We start from the raw sequence: 23,830 nt of genomic DNA, 5'->3' as shown, positions 1-23,830 counted from the left end.
AGTTAGACCCTGGACAGCCTTCCCACCGGATGTTAAGTGACGATGCAGTATAAGATGGAATTATATTTATTTTGCGAGCTTACTTGGAAGTAGTAAATGATTAATTTACCCTAACCTTTGACGACTTCTACGTGACACCTTATCAATTATATATTTAGCGTTCCGACCAAATCACTTAGAGGTACGTCTTTGCCAGTCGGGTGGTTACTAGCCACGGCCGATACCTACCATCACACCAGACCTGAGTCAATTTAGAAATTATAAAATTCTCAACAAACCCGTTTTCGACCATAGGTCGTCAAGTTATATTTGTGTTGGCAAAATATTGACGTACCTAACCTAAGAACCTACAGCGTATTATATATAGTCTCTGTGAATTGTGTAAAACCGTTTTAGCTTTGGCGTTTACTGCAGTAAAATACAAATGTTTACTTTAGGTTTACTGGTGAAAAACTAAACTTGACGTTTCTTTGTTCGTGAACTAAGCCTACTTAAAATAAACGACGATGGATTTAGATCTTTTTATCAATTAATTATAGAAGCTTCCACCTCTAGTAACCAGTTGTGAAATTACTGGAATTATTTCAAAACGCCATTGATCAGAATCAGGTAATTAAGGTCGCGAGCACCATAGACACGGGCGCCACAATACCTGGCAACAATGGATGCCATTAACATTAATCTGAGAGGCGGTTGTCCGTCCATGAATTATCGATTAGCGATTAAGACTAAAACTTTGGTTTACTTAGTTTTAGAATTATTTCGCTGGCGAGGGAACCTTTCCTTCCCTTCTTCCCTTCCCATCTAACTTCAAAAAAAATAATTATCGGCATTCTTCAAACTATTTACTTATGATCTGTCGATATTATATACTTAATCTTCCTCATCAATAAATTCTATGTATTGAATGAAAATCGTGTGAAAATCCATTCAGTAGTTTATGAATTTTATTATTGAATATTTGGGACAGACAGATGCAGCGGAAATCTCATATTTTTGTGTTTATTTGGTTCTCAAAGCAATTCGTTGTTTTTTTTTTTCATTTTTTTATGTTCATCTTAATTCTCAAACAGCTGCTCGATTAAGTTCTTCCTGACCGCCGCTAGATCATAAGTTTGCTTCCCGACCGCAGGAGTATTGTTCTACTCGTTCGTGGCACAGTACTTTTATCTTTTTAGAAAAAAGTATCGAATAACGTTTACCACTTCAAAAGCATCCAAAATAATCTAGTCGACTAAAGAAAATTTAGAGTCTAAGGGTTCTTGGTATCTCGAATGGAATTGTTCGTAAAACGAATTCGCGTTAAATCGCTATTGCAAATTGGAACTTTATAATAATATTAAATACATCTTGGAAACACTGAACGTCGGAGAAATTCTTGTAATACTTGAGTAAGTTTTGATACCCCTTTAGATCCTTCCTTTCTCATAGTTCATTGGTTTGAGAGACAAGTTACGGTAGTTACACATAATTATAATTATTTAAAACATAAATCTTGATACTTATGTAAAAATACATAATACTAACGAAATAAAATAACACTTAACTGCCGAATTTTTAACTTATATCTTGGAATTTCTGGTCGGGTTTTGCGGCACTAACGAAGAAGTAATAAATAGTGTGTAATAAAGTGTCTAAAGTGTAAAAAATTATGTAATTTTCCACTTCATTATTAACGACATAACATAATACTTAATCGTTACAGATAACATTAACAACAGCTTACCAACACGCATAGTAGGGGAGTGGTAGATCGAAACTTCAGATCCTTCTTCCTTTAAAAAGCAGAACAGCCTGTCAATAATATATCTCGGTGTATATTTAAAACATAGTTTTTCATCATATTTTCGTTTTTAAAACTATCTAACGTGATTATTTCAACTAAATTACGTTGAAAACGTCATTAAACACGGAGTGGCAGTTATTTTTGTTTTTACGATAAATTAACTTGATTGTTTTAATGAATTGACGTCAATTAACGGGTTTTCTTAAAAATAACGTAAAATTTCATAGAAAAAACGAAAATACATTAAGATTTCACAGAAATTAACAAGCGGGTCTTCTTCTTGTTTTGTTTCTGGTTTGTGCAATGTAGTAGATATTCATATAAGCTAAAATGATAAGGTAGAGCGACTACGCTCTTGTCTCTTCCAGCGGCCGCAGAGCAAGGTATCGTCTGATATATTCACGTATATCCTCTGAGCGCTTGCAAGCTGTCATATGCAAATCCCGCGACTCGGCTCGCGGCACCTGCTTTGTTTCGCCGCATAAGTAAACAGGAATTAAATACAAACTACAAAAAACGGGGTTCACAAAATGCAAATGGATTCATAATAGTGTAGATTACGTCATGTGAATATGAGATTCGCTTTCAGGTTTTCCGTTTCCGCTGTTCTTTGAATTTAAAATTTCGCTTTAGGTAGTTCCAAATTTTAGACGAACTTTTTGGCGTGTTTGGGTATTTAATACATAGTTTCAGCTGGTAATCAAACCCAGGGTGGGTTTGATTACTAGCTGTTGTTATATTAGCTTATTTTATTTCCTAAATAGGTTTAGATCTAGTCTTGGCATCAGCCGTAACAAGTTATTATCATCCTACTGGAATAATAATAACTAGCCTCGTATACCTTTGGTATGCGCGGTGGATTTACAAGACGAAGGTCCTATGTTCGATCCCTGGCTGGGCCTATTGAGGTTTTCTTAATTGGTCGGATCGGATGATTGGAGGTTTTGGCCGTGGCTAGTTACGACCCTACCGGAAAAGGTGTTCAACCAAGCGATTTAGCGTTCCGGTACGATGTCGTGTAGAAACCGAAAGAGGTGTGTCACCGAGTCATCTGGCTGTTCAATTAACTATACCACAGGCGATTTGACTATTGAATAATCGTCAAATTCTTGGTAAAAGCCACATATGACACTTACATGAAGCTTCTCCCGCTGGGAAATGTCTCTAATCGCCAAATTTTTCTACAACACCTCTGCTCATAGTCTGTGGACTAATCGCATGAGAAAAACAGAATAAAAAAAGTAATAACAGCAAGTGTAGATGTTGGGGCTACATTTAGTAGCTGTATTTGAATATAAGTTTTGAAAAAAAGAAATATTATGTATATCATTTCCAGAATTTGCCGCGGGCGGTTTTGCTAGTTAAAATGTTATAGTACAAAAATAATTCTTTGTCCAATTCCAAAACTAATAATATAATGAAAAATACACAAACGGTGTCTGAAAAATGTTGAAACTCAAGTTAATGGAATAAAACCCTTTTCTTTTGTCTTTGACAGACTAGAAAAATGTTTAGGTTAATGATGTTAAATGATTAGGTACCTACTAACTTTGAACTCTGGGTATGATTTTGTATTACCCTGCAAAACAGCTGGGGAGTCATTTTATAGCGGAGATTATGAGTTCGATTCCCGATTAATATCAATAAAATGATTTCCTAAATGACTCACGTAAGTTTTTGTTTTGGTTAGTAACGTAATGTCATACGTTTTGCCATAAATATCTACGAGTAATTTTTTTTAATAAAGATTTTTTGCTTTGTGTATTTGTTTTGCTTAATGTAAAAATGAATCCTAAATTAAATAAAGCACCTTCATTTAATGTGGCGAGATTATGAGTACGTATTTTAATATATCTGTTGACGAATTTCTAAAAAGTCAAGATTAACACGAATCGTAACACAACACAATAAGTATCACATGAATAATGATTATAATACAAATAATTAATATTGTTAACACGATGGTTCCACTTACTAACTACAATAATAACATCCGCTAAGTTACTTGCCGGCTTTTTAAAACTCTACCTTTCGTTCTACTAGTAAAATCACTACAAACAGAACCATCAAAAGTTATTAAAAAGTTTCGTAAAACATTCGGAAAATTACATTCATATATTATTGAATCCGAGAACGAGATTCCAGAGGATCATAACCTGTTATTACCCGCTATTTTTCCCCTATTTCCACAATATTTTCTCTCTTACGTTGTTTATCTTGCTGTGTAATTAAGCTAAGTGCAACATTTTCTGCGCAGGTCCCTTGAAACTGAGCTGTGACGTCATGAAGAAGGTAAGATAGATTTTAAAAAGCTTAAGTTTAATACTGAGAAAGGTTTATAACACCCTGTAGTGTTCACAGGCTAATCACACTAATATTTGTCAAGTTTAATCTCTGAGTAATGTAAAACAAAGTAACTATTCGTTTTACGTTTCTTCCTAATAGACAATGATAAATGCAGGCTTTACTTACTATATTATATTCAGTACAGGTCCGTAGTTTTTGTGTCTACTATTCTGTGGCTATTAGATTTTAGTGCTAATATTGCGTGTAGACAAGGGAATTACGAAAAAATAACCGTGAAAATACTCTTCTTTATAAAAAAAAATCTGAATCAAATGTTAATACTAGTAAAAGTTTCAGTTTCTGAATAACTGAGTGAACTGGATAACTGAGTGAACTCTTCTATATTTATAAAAATCGTGTAAATCAAGTTGTTAGTATCATCTAACTTGGTCTATGAAAGCTGCCATTTAAAAATATTATTAAAACTCTTTGGAATAAGGCTCATCACAGTAAAGGAATCAGAAAAAAAATTACTCACACTCGTGAGTTGTTAAACGCCGTAGTAAATTCCAAAGGGTGAAAAGCCTTTAGCTTATAGTTTCAAGTTGTAATTTAATCTATGTCCCAGACGTATTAGCTTAGGATACAGACAGAAATAAAAAGACAACTCGTTGACTAGACGGCGGGATCACTTTACGGAGTCGAGTTGAGTGGGTGTCAATCCACAAAAGGTTCTTTTATTATAATACGCGTAGATTAGACTTTGCAATTACATGGCTCGTCTGACGTTGTGGTTTTTTGATAAAATGTTTCTAGACTATTATTAAAAAGACTAATAAAAGAGTTATAGAGTGGACACTTGTTGGATTTGCTAAATAAAATAAGCAGAATTATTTTAAAGCTAAACGGTTTTATTGAAAACTAGCTGGCGCCCGCGACTTTGTCCGCGTGAAACTCGATGTAAACTTTCATCTACCCCTATCCTACCCCTACCCTACCCCTACCTACCCTTACCCTACTTTTCTGGTTGATTTTTTACACCTTGTGTCCGAAAAACCCAAATATCTTACGGAACCCTATTTTTTTCCAAAATAAAATTAAGCCTATGTTACTTGTGGATAATGTAGCTTTCGAATGGTGAAAGAATTTTTAAAATCGGTCCAGTAGTTTTTGAGCCTATTCATTACAATCAAACAAACAAACAAACATACAAACAAAGTTTTCCTCTTTATAATATTAGTATAGATGAAGATTATAGTGATAATGATAATAATTTAAAAGGTAAAAAATTAGTTCGGTAAGTCCTAGGTACCAGTCATTATACCACAGTCTTCATCAATCTCTGGATATCTGTCAGATAGAAAGTAATATACAATTTCCAGGCAAGGCACGGCAGGATCAGAAAATATCAGAACGCCAGACGGAAGATAGTATATATAATAATAAAATTCATACATTTTGGCTTAATTGGAGGAAAATATAAATTACTCATATTCTTTGGAAGAACAAAAACATATTATTATACGAGTGTCAGTGTCGTTCATAATCTTGTTAAGTACATTTCCATGCAAACCAAAAAGAGTACAACTATTACGTCTACGATTTAAGTTATTCAATCTGACTATTTCACTACGTAACTCCAAAAATCATCCGAAGCAGAGCTAAACCAGCACCGTTTACTTTTAACGAATATCTACTCTATGTGGTTAGCGGAAGGCTTATAATCATGCGCGCCCAAACAAAATATTATAATCTGGAGTGTTTTTATGGGCTGTGTAGAATGAAACGACATACCATTTATGGAGATTGCAAACATTTTTCTGTGTCTGTGTGAAGTTTTAGGGTTCCGTGAACTGAAAGAGTGAAATATAAACCTAGTCATATGTATTTTTTTCAAAAGTACAATTGAGTTTCAATTTTTTATAAATAAAACTTATAAGTACTTGAGAAACCACTAAATTTCAATTTTTTTTCCTCCACGTTTGCATGTGAAAAGACATTTTTTTTATTTATTTATATTATATTCTTGCTTATCCACTGGGCTATTACGGCTATGTGGGTTTGAATACAGCCCGGGGCATGCCCCTCCAATTTTTAATTGTGTGCATATTAAAAAATTAAATATCCCGTGTGTCAAACGGTGAAGGAAAAACATCGCGAGGAATTTCTTAATTATCTGCGTGTGTGAAGTCTGCCAATCCGCATTGCGCCAGCGTGGTGGACCTATTAGCCTAGCACCTTCTAATTCTGAGAAGAAACTTGTGCTCAGCAGTGAGCTGAATATGGATTGATAACGAGCTAACGAATATTATTGCTTTAGCAAGTTCTCGAAGTTTTCGGTATTGATATTCAATTGCAGTGGCCGATTGATATTATCTATTCTATAGTTAGCTTGTCATAGTCTTATAGTACTGTATAGGGTGGCTTTGATAGAAAGGCAACAATTGCTTTATTATCTATCTACAGAACAGTACAGAAAATATTATGCAGTTGGTTAGGTATATCAATATAAGTTAAGTGTCCTTTGCATATTCTACGCAGTAGTGCTCTGTTGTGGTCTATACTTTTTCACATAAACATCTGCTTGATTATAATTATTGTTAACGACGACGATTAAAACAAATGCAAATTATTATTAAAGCAGGTCTTGAGAGTAAAATTGCTAGAAGCTAAACATTTAAAAAGTGTCTTGATTGTTTGTTTTCTTGTGTAAACAGTAAAAAGCGACTGTTTTATGATGCGTCAATCTTTTATTTATGCGGAACCATTATTCGTAATTGGAACTCACACTTTATGACTAAATTTAGTAGATCACTCGGATTCCTTTTATCGGGCTCACTGTGAGTGGATTAAACCAACAATAGGAAACATTAAACCGAAATAATGTAAATGTCACAATAAAAGTGGAACTTAATGTCCGTGAAAGTGTAATAAAGAAATGAATACAAAAGCCAAAACTGATCTAATTTTTGAAGACCTGAATATAATGGACCGAAAAATGGAAGGATTATTAGAATGGCGTAGGTTGGAAATGGGCACTCAAGATGAGGTACTTAGAGAGAGTTAAAAATTATCATCACCCCATAAACTTGCATATAAATTTCATGACGGGTCTTAACTATAGTTATATCCCATGACCTATAAAAAAGGCTGGCAGTCTGTCCATAAGATAATGATAATGGTGAAACAGAGTACAAGTAATAACAAAACAAACAGAAATAATAATTATGTGACAATACACTTATTAAGAAGTGTATAAGGAATACGTGACCAATAAGAAAACCCTCAGCTAATACAACCCAATAATAATACGGCATCATTAATTGGGAACGTACGAACTATACAGAGAGCGGAGAGAACGGAGAGATGAATAATGCTTTGATTAATGAACCGCGCTATCGGCGAGGAGCAGAAAAATAACCTTTTGACGACCTTTGACGCTGCGAATTGCTCGGGCTCGCAAATTAGAGGCAACCCCTTTCCGGTTTAGTACTTTCTCTTGACTATTATGAAACTGATTCAGATCCATATAATTTCAATTATGTAGAAAATCGCGTTTCAAGGCGTTTTTTTTTTCATTTTTTTTTAGTAGTAAAATCATTATATTATGATGCTCTTTATTACATTCTTCGTCATGGACGTTGTCTGCACTACTGAAGGTAATGTCCACATTTCAGTGTCCTGGTTACGTTTTTCACTATTTTATTACATTCTTTTCAGTCCAGTGATTAAGTTAAATTAACGCTGACCTTGGATAGATATACTAGAATAGTACAAATATGTTTTAGAATTTTTAAATATAAATTGAATTTACTTATAATCGTATTTTGACTTATTGCACCAAAAATAAATTGAAACAAAATGTTACTTGCTCGTTAATAAAATAAGAGAGAACGTAACTAATTACACTCCAAAAGAATTGTAATTTGAACGCAAATAACGCCAGAAGAGCCTTCTAATTCAGGCGCTCAGACAAAGCGCATTGCTGGGCCCTAATTTATACCTTCCCAAACTCATCAGGCGACAAAAATAGATAGAACAAAACAATAAATTTTAATCAAGGCACAAATTGCTTTGCCAATTGAGATTTCTTTGTTTTCTCAGCATGTTGTTGGACAAACGCAAGACAGTGTCGTTATTTCATCAATAACAAATTGTTTAAGTTAATTTTTTTACTTAACCCTCAATAACTCTCAACGTAAAAGCTTTTACATTATATCTGGATTTCACAGATATTATAATTTTCTTTGACATTGTTTAAACAGATTGTCTGTTATGTAAACATTAAAACAATTATGTTAACGACTGTTTATGTAGCTCCAGTATACTATTGTGTTACACAAATTGTATGGGATACCACACAAAATTGCTCTAAACGACATAGTCACAAATCATCCGTTCAACGTAAGCTGTAGACATAATTTCCAGTGTCTCGAGACAATTTGATTTATGTGTGCGCAGACTCTTGTACGGCCGGAGCGAGTTGCAAGCTGATTTTAATATCTTATTCCGGGAGCCTTAATTAAATGCTATATTTTCAAACATCTGGTGCTTCTTGTCTGTTGATGTTTTCATATAATTTGGTTATCATTTTTATAGTGCTGCCATTCTTCCTGGCAACTGTGTTTGCGTGGGCGAAGGATTTTTTTATGTAACTTTAACGTTTATATCGGTACTCTGCGGTATGCTTTTTTCCCTAAATATTGGAAATAACAGTAACATATGTGTAATTCTTGTGTTATGATTATTATCTAACTTCCGGACGCCCGCGACTTTGTCCGCGTGGAATTTAGTTTTTCACAAATTCCGCAGGTACCATGGATTTTTCCGGGATGAAAAGTAATCCTATGTGTTAATCCAAAGTAAAATCTATTTCCATTCCAAATTTCAGCCTAATCGCTTCAGTAGCCGCAGCGTATAAGAGGAACAAACATACTTACACACTTACACACAAACTTTCGCCTTTATAATATTTTAGTGTGATTAGTGTGATATTTAGAGATATCTTGGATATTTCTACTACCTACGTATATTTTTGTATTTATTTTTAGAGAACCTAACTACCAGCCCAAAAATAGTCGTAGAGTAAGATGGCGTCTCAAATAATGTCGCTAGTGACGTGACGATTTATACTACTATCTTCTTAGATTTATTATACTAACAATGCTAGATTTTGATAATGTATGTCTGTATCAAGTTTCATTTAAAATCTGTCCACCCATTTTGCTAATAATGCTAAATGACTTAATTAAAAATGGTATAACAAAACCGATCATGTTTGATTATTATGTATTTTTTTTAACAAAAAGTTTTAGTTATATAAAAATTTAGGCAAATAAATGTTAGGTATTTTAAAAACACTCCAGTCAATGTCTTATTAAAATTTCATTTATTTAGTGAACACTAAGGTAAGATTTATCGAAAAAGGACTTAACGCTTTACTTAGGCTTAAAATAAATATTTGATTTCACTTACTTCTGAGACCTCTCACAAAAGTAAACATTATAAATGCGCAAGTCCATTTTTTTAAGAATACCTTTAGCGAAGTTAGGCAGGGAGTAGTTTCAATTTTGAAACCTACTTTTATATTTACCTAGTATTAAACTCGACTTTGGTTTTGGCTTAATTATTATTATTTATAGAGCTTTCTTGTTTATTAAAAATTCGAAATAATTGTATGTGTTATTTTTATAAAATGTAATCTAAATCTATTCTCTCCTTATCACGCAAAATCCTCAATCATAACAAAGCCTAATTAATATTGAGTATTTTGCGTACTAAGGAAAACAAAAAGACATGAATTGTAAAAAAAAAATTATATTATTGTTTCTAGTCTATCGCGCCATTGATAATATTTTTTATAAGAGGCCTATTATAACACCAAAATAGGCTGATGATGATGATGATGATGAATATTTTCTATTGCACAGACACGCCGCTTCAACTCTTATATCAGAGATACAGTCGTACATTTAAAATATTTCTTAGCTGCCATTATAATAATCTTCGCTATTGTTCCAACATTTTGCAATACCGTTCCCATTTTTTAGTTTGCTGAAGTAATCTACGAAGTCATTTCATCTAAATGCAAAGTCTTATTTTGGTACATAGTATTTTTATTTTAAGTGGCACTTTACTTAAAATGCGAAAGAAATATACTGTCTAAAGAGAACTGTACACAGAGGCAAATGAGGGAGGCTTTTTAAAAAAATCTAAGAGTGGCTGTGTTAGTGAAACAGCCTTGAATTCTTCTTCTTCTTCTTAGACTACATAATAAATTCTATAGGCTTTAATTTTAAGCTTTACTTACTTTAAACTTTAATTATTACCATTGCTTTCAATTTTGGAAATTCTAAATGACCTTTGAATTGCATGAAATAACATAATATTTAGATTTTTTGAAAAATTATCAGATGCTGGAGAACAGAAGTGTTTTAAATTATTATTGTGCAATTGTGTGTCTGTTGAGAGCCGTGATAGCCCAGTGGATATGACCTCTGCCTCCGATTCCGGACGGTGTGGGTTCGAATACGGTCCGGGGCATGCACCTCGAAGTTTTCAGTTGTGTCTCAAACGGTGAAGGAAAAACATCGTGAGGAAATCTGGAGATTTTTAAAATTCTCTATGTGTGTGAAGTCTGCCAATCTGCATTGGGCCAGCATGGTGACATTGGTGTTGGTTATTGAGTTATGTTACATTTTAAAGTTTTTCATGTAAAATCTTATAGATTTTTTTAATTAAGAAACGCATTGTTAAATTATTTAGAGTGTGGCATCGAAACCCGTTTACCAGATAACCGTTTTTAGCAACATTTTACAGACAGATGATTATTAAAAAAATATGAATTATCATAATTCTCCTGTCCGGTTCTGTCCTTATAATTTTAAACACAAATGCTTTTTTACAACTGCAACTAAAGTAGTTATAATTGAGAATTCTCCATCCGAAATTGCAGACAAACACATATAGGTCCTAGGACATTGATCGTTATGTTTAGTAGATAGGTCCAAATTCGAGAAAGAGGTGACCCTCCGAATCCAACTTCGCGATATCTTTTCGTCCGAAATTCCTCAGTGCCTTATAACAAAAGTCTTAGAATAGTGCGTGTTGCCAGTGATGACCTAGATGCTTCCGAGACTCGGTCGATGGACATCGGGGTCCCATGGTGCTGTAATGGCGACCCCGCACTAAAAACGCAGTGTTGGTGGTCTCCCCTCCAGGTGGACTGACGACATCAAGCGAGTCGCAGGGACTTACTGAATTCAGGCAACTCAAGATCGTTTGGAACTCCCTATAAAAGGCTGATATGATGATGATGACGATGACGATGACGATGACGATGACGATGACGATGACGATGACGATGACGATGACGATGACGATGACGATGACGATGACGATGACGATGACGATGACGATGACGATGACGATGACGATGACGATGATGATGATGTTGTCAATTAAACACAAACAGTCTTCCGAAAATAGAATATCTACACCTAAATACTAATAAATGATTTAGTGTTATTTTGCTTGCGTTTTATTTAATTTGCCCGCATTCTAGTCGAGCCGGTAGCGTAACCACATTCACAAGACGTTTACTTTTAAAAGCACCATAAAATACGCTAAAAGCACTCTCAGTACCGTTTCTAAGGCATTTAAAAACATACCCTATTTGTAAAAGCTTAAGGCTAGAATTCATTTGAACAAATTCGGTGGTTACTGTGTAATCCTTTTGGATATTATGTAGATATTTGAGGGTAGCGCAAACATTTGAAGCAAAAATATTAACAAATTCACAATATTGTTTTCGGACCATAAAATGGTTTATCTTTAACCCGACGTTTCACAGTTATCTATTAATGGATTTAAGATTACATAATTAAATTTTAAGCACCCCTTTTTTGAAGACCCTTTTATTAGAGGTGAAACATGAAATTAATTGGATCAAAGGGCAGGGTGTTAACAAAAAAATTCTAAATTTCATTAAATATCTTAGACAATTTATTTTCATTGATAAGTTAGGATGTGATATAGCGCTTAGATCCACCACGCTTTTCCACTGCAGGTTGGCAGGTGATACTTTTTCATCAGGTTAGTTAAAAGTACTGATGTGGAAATGTAACACTATCAACTTCTTTAATTATTTTTTTTTTAATTTAATTTAATTTAAGGTATTAAGGTACGTATTTCAAGGTAAAGGCTTAAAGGCACGACTAAAGAATGCCATTTTCAAACAGCGCGTTACCATAACATATTGTATGTAGGTACTGAATCTTCTTCCATCTTCGAATAATAAGCTAAAACACATTATAACACCGAAATCCCTAAGTTTGTCGTATTAGCAGTTTTATAGATAATCGTGGTCAAACAAACATGCATTTATACAGGTAGAATATAGTCCTTTTTTTTTAATCAATGAAATTAAGAAAATTATTAACAAAAACTAAGAAGTAAAACGAACATAAAGAAGAAGCACACTATCTACCTACTCGTATCTGCTAGTTTTTGTTATTTGTTAGTAAAACTTAGAATTATTTGCGCTGATACTTCAATAGAATTGCGTTTTCGACTAAGTTAGCAAAGCTCCAGATGTAAGATTAAGATATCTAGAAACTTAGTTATATCGGAGACCCATATGAAGTCAATACTTAGCCAAATTGAGTTCCCGAAACACTGATTGGAAATCAAATCAACCACAAAACTAACCTTATATCTTCAACGTGCCAAACGGTTCAATTTCGCTTAGCAAATACTGTACATCGGCTTTATAATTTGACGTACAAATTAGACCGGCATTGAAGCCTTTGTACGGTTACCACACAGCCTTGCTGTTATTGAAATGTGACCTTTATTCTCATAGCCATAGGAACTGGTGGTGTAACAATACATGTATACCTTTGTACCTTTTTTCGCATACAACGTAATTACTAACCGCTTTGTTAATTGTACCCTGTAATGTGGAACGAGGCTTTCTTAAGCTCAAAGCTTGTCAGGCTTGAAGAAAATTGTTCGGGTTAACAAAGGTTTCAAGGTAAACGGTGGGATAAAGAGATGAGTTATGAAAAAAGTTTTCTTGCAAAACTAACTAGGAAGGTTTAAAATAGATTCTGTCTTCTTCTTTCTTTTGATTGCATACTATATTTGTAATCCTAAGCTCAGCTTACACTTAACTCTAAGGTGAACTGTCATTGTTTTTGTTAAAATATCTGTATTGTGATAGTAAATTAGTACCTTCTACTACATTCAAATCAAATAAAATGTATATCTACGCAATACGCGTAATAATTTTATATTCAATAATACCTATTCATTATCGTCTTTTCTTTTGTCGCAATGTGCATTGCTATGTTACTATCTGAAAGCCAAGTTTAATAAAATTATACACAGCAAATTTCATTTTAAAATTCCCTTGATTCAGCTATAGTAGCTACTGTTCTTATGCAGCAGACTGTACTTATATTCTGTACACTAGGGATTAATTTTAAAGATATATGATGTACATAAAGACATAAAAGTTATATTTTCTCATTATGTTCTGTTGTCATTGTAAAACGTAATGAATTCAATTGGACCTGAGAGAGCTCCTTGGGGAGCGCCATACTATTCTCACATTGTATAATTTTCTGACGTATTAAAAATTAAAAAAACGAGTGTTAAATATATTCTTACGGATTTTTTAGACCTTTCACCTGGATAAAACAGCTATTATCTTTGAAACCATTGAACTGAACCTAGAACATTTTGAAAAACTCTTGTACTTCTTTTATTGTTGCAGAAACACAGTGAAAAGCTTTTTTATGAGGTATTATTTTTTTCAACTTAAATATCATTCATTGTATGTATATTTCCATCTACCTCGGTACTTATACGGTTAGGATTAAATCCTCGAGTTTGAAATTACTTTTCAATTTTAATAATTTCACAATTGAGCCCTTGGACAATTTCTTTATACATAACTTAAAAAACAAAATCCACTGAAACAGAAAATTGCTTGAAGGTAATCGGGATTACCTTCATACGTAAAATAATACAAAAATACCAATCAAATTGAGAACCTCTTCCTCTTTCAAGTTAGTTTAAATACAAATACATCTATTTTAGTTATATGTTTTGTCGGTTCTTATCATTTAGCTCAGCTTTATTTATTAGTAGAGTCAAAAAGATGAACTTGATTTTTCAAAAATTCTGTTAGCCTATTTATAATGAACTTTGATTTTGTTTGTTTTATAAAATTCAAGAATAATAAAATCCGCTTGGAAATTTTTCATGCTAATGGAAAATAATGATAAACTATTAGAGGTAACAGACAGATAAACAGATTTACTATCATATTCATAATATTAGTATATTAGATCTAAAAGAAAAGATCAGTACCTTAATTTATAAGTATTATTGTAAAGGGTAAAAACTAAAATTCATTGTCAAGTTAGGGTCACAATAATCCCTCAGCCAGTGAACGGAGCGTGCTTGGAATGTGAAGCTCTCTATAAACCGAGCCATGATAAGGATTAACGGCCGAGCCTTTATTGGAGCCGCCAAATTGACAGGGCAGCGCCATTTTGTTTATACTATGGAATTATTAAGACAAAGACTTCGCAACGCTGTGAGCGGTTGCATCGCTACTAGATCGATAGCAAACTTAGCCAATCAATAGAACCTAAGGTAGAATACAATTTTGATCTAAGTGGCTTCAGGAGGTAACTTGTAACATAATATGTGTATCTAAACGAGGTTAACCACTGGACAACAACGAGACATTTTTAGCTGGCAAGTTCATTGATGACTCTCCCATGATATGACGGGGGGGGGGGGATATACTGCGTGGGTGTGAAATCGTGCGCGCGGGGAAGTGAGGTGCATCAGTCGTGGATTTTTCATTCATCGCTACACGCCCCCTGGCCCGCGAGGACCATAGGAACGAATTTGCAACATTAAACATAGATATCAAAGTCTCTTGCGAATGAAATGGTCATTTCCCCCATTGATTGATACATGAATACATTAGGCAATCACCACGCAATACATAAGATTAGATCCAAGATTAGCATAACTATCAAATCATTGTATCGCCCACGAAATAGATCACGAGTGTAATATAACTCACCCGGGTATTGATACGGTAATGAGTTATGGCGGCAATAACACGGTAGATATATTACATGCAATACAATCAGGATTCAATACATGTATATAGCATTATAGTACGCAGTATTCAGATGTATTGAATCAAATTGATCAAATTTTCAAGCGCAGTTTGTAATTATGATAATTGAAAAGCTTTCGCTTGACTGTTGTATAAAGTGTCGGATACAGAAGGCAGTAATCCTTTAGACAGCATATTTAAGAGACAATATCTCACTCTGAGGGTTGCTCAAGCTTCATAACGGGAGGTTTGCTATATGGAAGCAGGCATTACTTTGCGGAAGTTCTTTATAAATGGTGGCTAATTAATTTATTCTGCTATTATACGCGAAAAACCGACGAATCCAAGCGACAATTCACCAAGATGTGACAGAAAATTCTGTACGCACGTTCACCCTGAAACCGGAGTATCCTCAGGAGATGATGTCTCTACAACGTTCAATTTCATAGTAGTTTACAAGAAGGAAATTCATAATTTGATTCAATTATAGAATTTTAATGCAATTCAAACAGAATTTCATTTTGAAGATGCAAGTGGCAAATGAAATTCCACATTCACCTTCAAGGGAGATAAACGAACATTTTCTCGTTATTAATAAAATACCTAAAATATTATAATGTACTAGGTAGAACAAGAAATAAGCAGGCCTTTGATCAAACTTCTGCGCGAGTTTCAACTCCCAACGTCGTAATAATTTCGTTCGGAAATTTAGATTGTTAATTTAAAAAATTCAAAGTAAAAAATATGAGCAGTTATAAAAAAATATAAGGAAACATTTGAATAGCTTAGTGTGGAGCGAGATTATTAATTTATTCAGAAAACTCGCTTGCAAATTTTGCATTGAAATGTGCAGTTTCTCTACGCGATTACCGTGAATTTGAATTATAGAGGAACTATTTATGAGAAAGCGGTCACTTTGAAACGGAATTTGAATGTTCTTTCTTTCATTTTATTTATGCACAAGTGCTTTGTTCTCGACTACTAAACTGAATTATTGAGGACTTTCGTGGAATTTCAAGTTAGGAGATTATTCAAATCAGAACATCATCTTCTCGAGTCTCGACTTAGTTTAAATCAGCAGGCTTCAGTCAAGGCTATAGTTATCACCCAATTAACAAAGATGTGCTGGTAAATAATTTATTTATCTTCATAACCGCCAATTTGCACAAACTGTGAGAGATCTATGTCTGTATATTGCCATCTGGTGTATATCATCTATCATAATCATCTATGTCTCAAAAGAAAAAAAATAGAACATGAGTATAAACAAAAAGAAGTTTATAATAATCTATGGATGATATTATTAATCATGTAGGTAATAACTGAGCTATTTTTGTTTAACTTAAAGTTAAAATTAAGGCCCAACTTCGGTCGCGTGGTAAATAAGAAAAACCACGGTAGCTCAAAAGTTAGTTTATTCAGTTAACTCAGAGTTAAATTCGTGAGACCTTGGATTCTATGATCGATCCATAACCGAAAGGGTACGGGAAATCTTGCTCATAATAAAATACTTAGAGGTAAATGGACGAAAGAATATTTGGTTTGGAAAGAACCTTTGAAAATATGGTATAGATTAATTTATGTTCTTTCAGTTTCTACCTAATTAACATGTTATAAATTAACGCACGAACGAATAAAGTCATCATGATTTGCTTATCATACATATATAGAAAGTTTGACCCATTTGTCTTCAAGGACACAAACAAAAAGAAAAACAAATTGTGTTTTATACCCCCAACTTTAGCTCAAGAAAATTTGTATTCAGATACAAAAATGGAGCAATAAATCCCATTTTATTCGGTCGTTAGGACCCATATGTGTATTAACCCGGATTGGACAATACAGACGGGTGGGTTAAATTATACTATGTCGATACTATACTATACTGATAGTTGTAAAGAGTTCTGTAAATAAATATAAGTAAACAACATTACGTAGACGTAAATAGATTGTTTACGTTTTATTTCATACTAACTTCAGTTGTAAGTAAAAGTGTTGTTGGGTAAGTCAAATAACTAACATAACGAGAGAGAAGACGTTTTTTAGCTAGCTTAAATAGAGAAAGTCTCTTCAAATGATTCCTATTAACATATATTTAAATTGTAGTAGTTTAAGGTCGTTGGTGTAAGTGACAGTCCTAATAAGAAAACGGGTTAGTGCAGACATTGACGAATCAAGATAAAGTGGGAACGATTAGAAACATACCGATTCAGAGTTCCCCCCTCCCGCGGTCAGAGCAGACTCATCTACATATTCAGCAGCATCCCTTAACGTTTAAGTACCAACATTGAAACCCGACATTATAGGAGAATCTTTGAAAGGTTAGTTGCACACTAAGCGCATAATAATTTAACGGCCTCCGTGGCGCAGTGGTATGCGCGGTGGATTTACAAGACGGAGGTCCTGGGTTCGATCCCCGGCTGGGCAGATTGAGATTTTCTTAATTTGTTCAGGTCTGGCTGGTGGGAGGCTTCGGCCGTGGCTAGTTACCACCCTACCGGCAAAGACGTACCGCCAAGCGATTTAGCGTTCCGGTACGATGCCGCATAGAAACCGAAAGGGGTGTGGATTTTCATCCACCTCTTAACAAATTAGTTCCATCTTAGACTGCATCATCACTTACCATCAGGTGAGATTGTAGTCAAGGGCTAACTTGTAAAGAACAAAAAAAAAAAAAAAAATAAAAAAAAAAAAAAAATTGTCAATTATTAGCAGACCTCCGTAGTTGCACCCATGTAATTCCCACTATCTTTTCGTTGATGAAAGATTTTCTAAAATCGGTCCATTACTTTCAGAGCTTATTTGTAACAAACAAACGTTAAGTTATGCAATTGGTAGCGACTCTAAAACCGATTTTGCTAAGAAGAAATACTAAACGTTTGAATGCTATTTTTCGTAACATTCAATTTAATGCATGTTTTTTTATTTATGTAATTTAGGATTTAAATAAAATAAATATTATGCATAATACAAAACATATATTTGTAAAACAACGTATCTACCATCAATTAATAAATACCTGATTGCTCTCTTAGTATGTCGTAAACTTTACTGAAACACGTTTCTGAGAATTGCTATTTTAATTTCGTCGGAAAATCGCTGAGGAAATGATGTCATTAAGTGCACATGTACGTAACAAAGCAATTGCGTTACCGCACGTACTCTGAACATACAGCTTTAGAATTTGAGCTTTAAGTGAATACGAAATAGAATACACGAATACAAAATACATATGAAATACTTTATCTTCTACTACTAGATGACCCGCGATTTCACCTGCTTGGGTCCCGTGGAAAAGCGGGTAAAACATAATAGGCTGTGACACTATCAAAATCGGTTAATTCGATCCAGAGATTACCCCAACAAACTCATAAATAAATAAAATAAATACATAATTCGCAAACTGTTTATAATATGAAAATCTCAAGTAAAATTTTAATTAGAGTATGTATAGTGTCCATTGTGCAGTTTTTGACTATTTTTTTATTTTTTTTCAAGTTAGCCCTTGACTACAATCTCACCTGATGGTAAATGATGATACAGTCTAAGATGGACGTGGAATAACTTGTTAGTAGGAGGATGAAAATCCACATGCCTTTCGGTTTCTACACGGCATCGCACTGGAAAGCTAAATCACTTAGCGGTACGTCTTTGTCAGTAGGGTAACTAGCCACAGCTGAAACCTCCCACCAGCCAGACCTGGACTAATTAAGAAAATAGCAATCGGCCCAGCCGGGGATCGAACCTAGGACCTCCGTTTTGTAAATCCGCCGCGCATACCACTGCGAAAAAAAACTGTCAAAAAAATTCACATGAAATTCACGATTGAAATGAATTTTTATAATGAAAGTGCTACTGAAAATAATATGCACAATGTTTTCATCTATGCGAACGTATGTACATTTTAGTAGTGACCTTACTCGCCTCATCTCTTTTACAGCCTCCCTGATTGGTCGGCTCAGGCAGCGAGCCAAGGGTCGGACTGATTACATTAGCACATTCCCAGTTACGGCATGAGATGCTAAATGTTGACTGACTTACAAATATATTACTTTTTCTTATAGTTATATTCTTGCGTATATTGTGCCTTAAGCCCGTAAGAGTATGAAGAATCTCTCCAATCATCTTATCGTTTAGATAAGAGTTGAACACAAAATGGCGTTATCCACCACTTTCCTCGACTGTCTCTTTGGTGCACATTTTTCGACTTTCTTACCTTCAAGGAAGCTCATAGCTCTTTGCGATATCAACATTAATAATAACAATTGCGATATGCGAAAAATGCTTCACTACAGTTCTCATCAGCGTTTGTAATTTGCTGATCAGACCTTGGTTAAAGTGTTTCCATTAGATTAGAAACACTTTTCTTTATCCTCACATCCTTTTGCAACCCTCAATGTTTTTTAGGGAAATGGGGAAATTTGTATTTAAAAAAATAAAAAAAATAAAAATAAAATATGTTTATTTCAGGCCTTGACTTTATTTGTAGGGAGTAATACTTTGAACTTTTATAGTTTAATTGCACAATTCTCAAATCCACAAAACTTGATTATTGTTGATCTGACTAAAACGGTTGATCTTATTATCAATAACTGAACTAGCTAACCGCAAAATGAATGTAGCGGTTGAAACATACAAAACAAATTAAAGACGGCACAATTTCACTAACAATGTTAGGATGAAGCGATGTGTGAAGGGTCTGCTTGATTACATACACACATTCAGGCTAACAGCGGGCGAGACGGCGCAGTTTAAGGTAACCCATTACCCTCGTCTTTACGGCTGTATACAACGCGCGAAAAGATTACCAACAGTTTTGTATGCTTTTATGTCTTAATACATGGCATTGTTGAAATATTTCATTTGTATGGTTTGGGCAGTTTGGTAAAACGTGTTTTAGCAGACTCAGAAGTAATTACATAAATAAGAAAACTAATGTTAAACAAAGGTTATGATTCTAACCTTAATTAACAGATCAAACTGTAACCAAAATAAGACCCTAGAATGGCAGATAATCAACTTGAGTGAAGTCACGCACTTGTAAACGTTGTGTGTAGGGTTAAAGATACCTTTGACTGTTAACAAACACTCTCCTTTTCCACTCAAATCACTTTCCCCGCCAAGTAACCCATAAAGAATTACACAACAAGAGATGTGAACGGCTCGAACGCCACGAGCACACTGAAGTCCGTACCGCAAGTCGATCCCCGGCTGGACCGACTGAGGTTTTCTTAATTGGTCCAGGTATGGCTGGTGGGAGGCTTCGGCCGTTTCTAGTTACCACCCTACTGACAAAGAGATACCGCTAAGCGATTAAGCGTTCCAATACGAAGTCGTGTAGAAATCGAAATGGGTGTGGATTTTCATCCTTTAGTCCTTTAGCCCGCGTCCATCTAAGATTGCATCATCACTTACCGTCAGGTAAGGTTGTAATCAAGGGCTAACCTGTAGAATATTAATTATAAAATAAAAAAAGAATCTGCTCTGATCAATGATTATTTTATACTATAGATATGTTCCGTGCCTAAAAAAACACCGCAAGAAGTTATCCCAATTTAGCGACTCTACTGAACGCACACATGCACATATTTGTGTTAACTTCGATTATATATTTATGTATATAATAGTTTTTACACTTTCTACGTAAACAATATTAAAGTATCTAAATAAATTTCGTTGTTTAATATGCGACTAAATGAAATTAAGACAATTATGCATATTTGCCCGCCTAAGTTTTGATGCGATAGTGCCCTATCTATAGTATAAAATATCATTGTCTCTGATACGAAACAATGCCGATAATGTGTATACGATTCTTTATTTAAGAAAACGAAATCAAAATATTTGCATTCTCAAATATATGCCGGAAAACCGTTCGGAAAATTCAATTTTAAAACGTCAGCGGAAAACATTGTTTCGATAAAGAAAAACAGCAAGTTTTCATTCATTCTCGTAGAGTTTCCCTGCATTATTCATGGCCATAAATTTTCGCTGCCCGCGCCGCGGCCTTGCCTTCAGACGATTGTATCTTGTATCGAAAGATCCTTGGGAATTGCTGGACTGAACTGATCAACTGACTTATTTATTATTAACTTTCTACATACCTATTCACCTGCCCATATAGAGCTCTTTGTATTAGAGGTTGTCTGGAGAAGTACTAAGACAACCGTTTTTTTTTCGCCACCAAAGATCATAGAGAGAGAGACAACACATTTTCCTGTAGAATGTGTGTAGACAGGGACAGACGGTTGTAATTTTTTTACTAATAATTTCTTATAAGAAAAAAATCTAAAGATTACAAAGCCTGAATCAGGACTTGAACTCTGGACCTCATGATCTAAATGTGAAGCCACATAGAAATTTGGGAAAAAAAACCATGTAAGATAGGAAAACAGGGTATGATAGATTGTTTACTAAAAAAAATATATGTTTACGGAGGATTAGATAATAATAGCGCCTCTCTTCATCCATCTTACATTGATTAGAGTAACTAATTTGATAAGACTTGACAGGTACAGGGGTACTGCCCCCACTGTAGTCTACTAGTGATATAGAAGCTAGTGGGTAAGTTATCCGTATAATCCGAACATTGCATTGTTAGTTACTTGACTGGGAGGCGACATGAGTGGAGAAGGAGCTTGACTAGCTGTAAAAGACGTTTTTAATCCTGCTACTAGTGGTTGCCAGTCCGTAATTTCACTCGTGACTGTCTTACTGCCATACGCTAGATAATCCTGGTTTACATCTGACAGTATCAGCGTTATACTTGATCAATATTGTAGTTAGAGGATAGATCTGTATTAGTAAGTTAAGCGATCGATTCGGTGACGATTGATAGTGTTACTTTGGGTTACTTTTAGACCGGAACTCAGCAATGCTGACAGCAGAAATAGTACTTCCTTGGAGGAATAATATCATAGAAAGCTTTATTACTACTATTATATTCGTAAGTTACGGTTTGTAAGTGAGTTGAAACGAGTTGTGCTAGTTTAGAAATCAATACGTCGTATTCTTTGTCATATCGTCGCCATCGGAGGGGTAGAAGTAATTTACATCCCCCGCTATTCTGACGAGGCCGTAAGACTGCGACTAGTGGAAAAAAGTAAAGTTTCCGCCCGCCCTAGAAACTTTTTTGCATTATTCATGCTCATAAATTCTTAGTGCGGTGTGCTTCGCTGATAAAGGATTGTGTGTAAAGGGGAGTGACTTGTGATTTCCAACCGACTTGCAAATGGAAAAAAATATCATAACGTGTATACAAATTTGCGTTTTTAAACTCTCGACACAAAAGAAAATTACTCGTATATTGTACCTGTGTATGTATACGAGTATATGCAGCTGTTGTGGTAGCTCACTATTTTTGGGAAAGTCCGCCCTTAGAGTTCTTTAATCCAGCCCTGTCGCAAAATCGGTTCTTAGTAGATACCTACTAAGTATAAAATACCTCTGCCGAATTTCAGCTTTGTACCTATCAAGCGTTTTGTGATTGTGAAAAATTACAAAACAAAAAAAAAATTTAACTCATACGGGGTTTTGATTTTCTAATCTATTCTACTCTATTATTATAATCGCTATTGCTTCCATACCAACTTTCAACCCCTATTTCACGATAGTGACAGCAATATCGTATCGATAGTGATAATAAAATAGAATAAAAAACCAAAACCGGTTTATATGAAACGTGATGATTCATCAGCCCGACGTAATCTGCGCCGGCAGCTGGCTTCCAGAATGATCCTTGCGTGGGAGTGGTGGAATCCTTGCTGAGCTGATTGGTTCCGTACACTCCGTTACAAAAGTCAAATAAAATCTGAAATATTTGCACCAACAAAAGAGTTGCTTTTTATCTGCTAATGAAAGTATCTTGTTTGTATTTAAAATGAAACGCGCAAAGCTTTGTGAGCTGTAGATAATTGAACGCAAACATTTATTGCGCTGCGTCTGTTTGAGCTGCCGTGATCAAAGCGTGTTTAAGTTTGTCACTACATCGACCAATTTTCCAATTTTAATTAAAACTTTTATTAAATATAATTGCTTTAAAGAGGAAGAACGAAAAATAAATAATATTTTATTTCAGGCATAACAGTATTTTTCTGTGACAATGCTCGTTCAAAGATTTATTGACAAGACGCATTGCTGCGTTCTTATAAAGGTTGTCGGTGAAATTATAGGTTTTAACACTTATTTCAGGTTAAAAAGAGTTCCTAGCCTTGTTGCCATCCAATAGCTTTATGGTGTGAACTAGGAATTCATCTGTCTCAATCTAATTACAGAGAGAGAAATAGACATGAATTCGAAAGTCACAATGTAGACTCTTAAAACATAGTTACAGAAATGCAAATGGCAAATATTACCTTCCGTAAAAATAAAGTCGCAGAGATTTCTGTAGTAAAACAATTTTCTATGTACTTTTCTGTGATCTCTTCAGATGTTAAGTGAGCGTTCTGATCAATTTAATAATTATTTATAATTTATTTGGCTGAGGTCAAGTGAAGTTAGTTCTGATAAAAATGCACAGGTACTTAGCTAAATAATGTAGAACTTCGGTTTTGGGTGGGTCACAGATCGAGTTATAGGTTTTCAAAATAGATTTATTTTAAGTTATTACGATC

At 34.5% G+C, this 23,830-nt stretch overlaps 1 protein-coding gene across 2 annotated transcripts in view; it reads left to right on the top strand.

Annotated features, from left to right (window-relative positions):
• Nucleotides 1–23,830, top strand: part of LOC112051482 (zwei Ig domain protein zig-8-like) — a 170,459-nt gene that overhangs the window by 65,847 nt on the left and 80,782 nt on the right. For both annotated transcript variants that reach the window (XM_052887703.1, XM_052887702.1), the window contains one exon: nt 4,044–4,078. The gene's annotated coding sequence lies outside the window, so the exon portion shown is untranslated. The remainder of the gene's footprint in view (nt 1–4,043; nt 4,079–23,830) is intronic.

Source organism: Bicyclus anynana, chromosome 20 (assembly GCF_947172395.1).
Source record: "Bicyclus anynana chromosome 20, ilBicAnyn1.1, whole genome shotgun sequence".
NCBI classification, from domain to species: Eukaryota; Metazoa; Arthropoda; class Insecta; order Lepidoptera; family Nymphalidae; genus Bicyclus; species Bicyclus anynana.
This window is presented reverse-complemented; position numbering and strand designations above follow the sequence as displayed.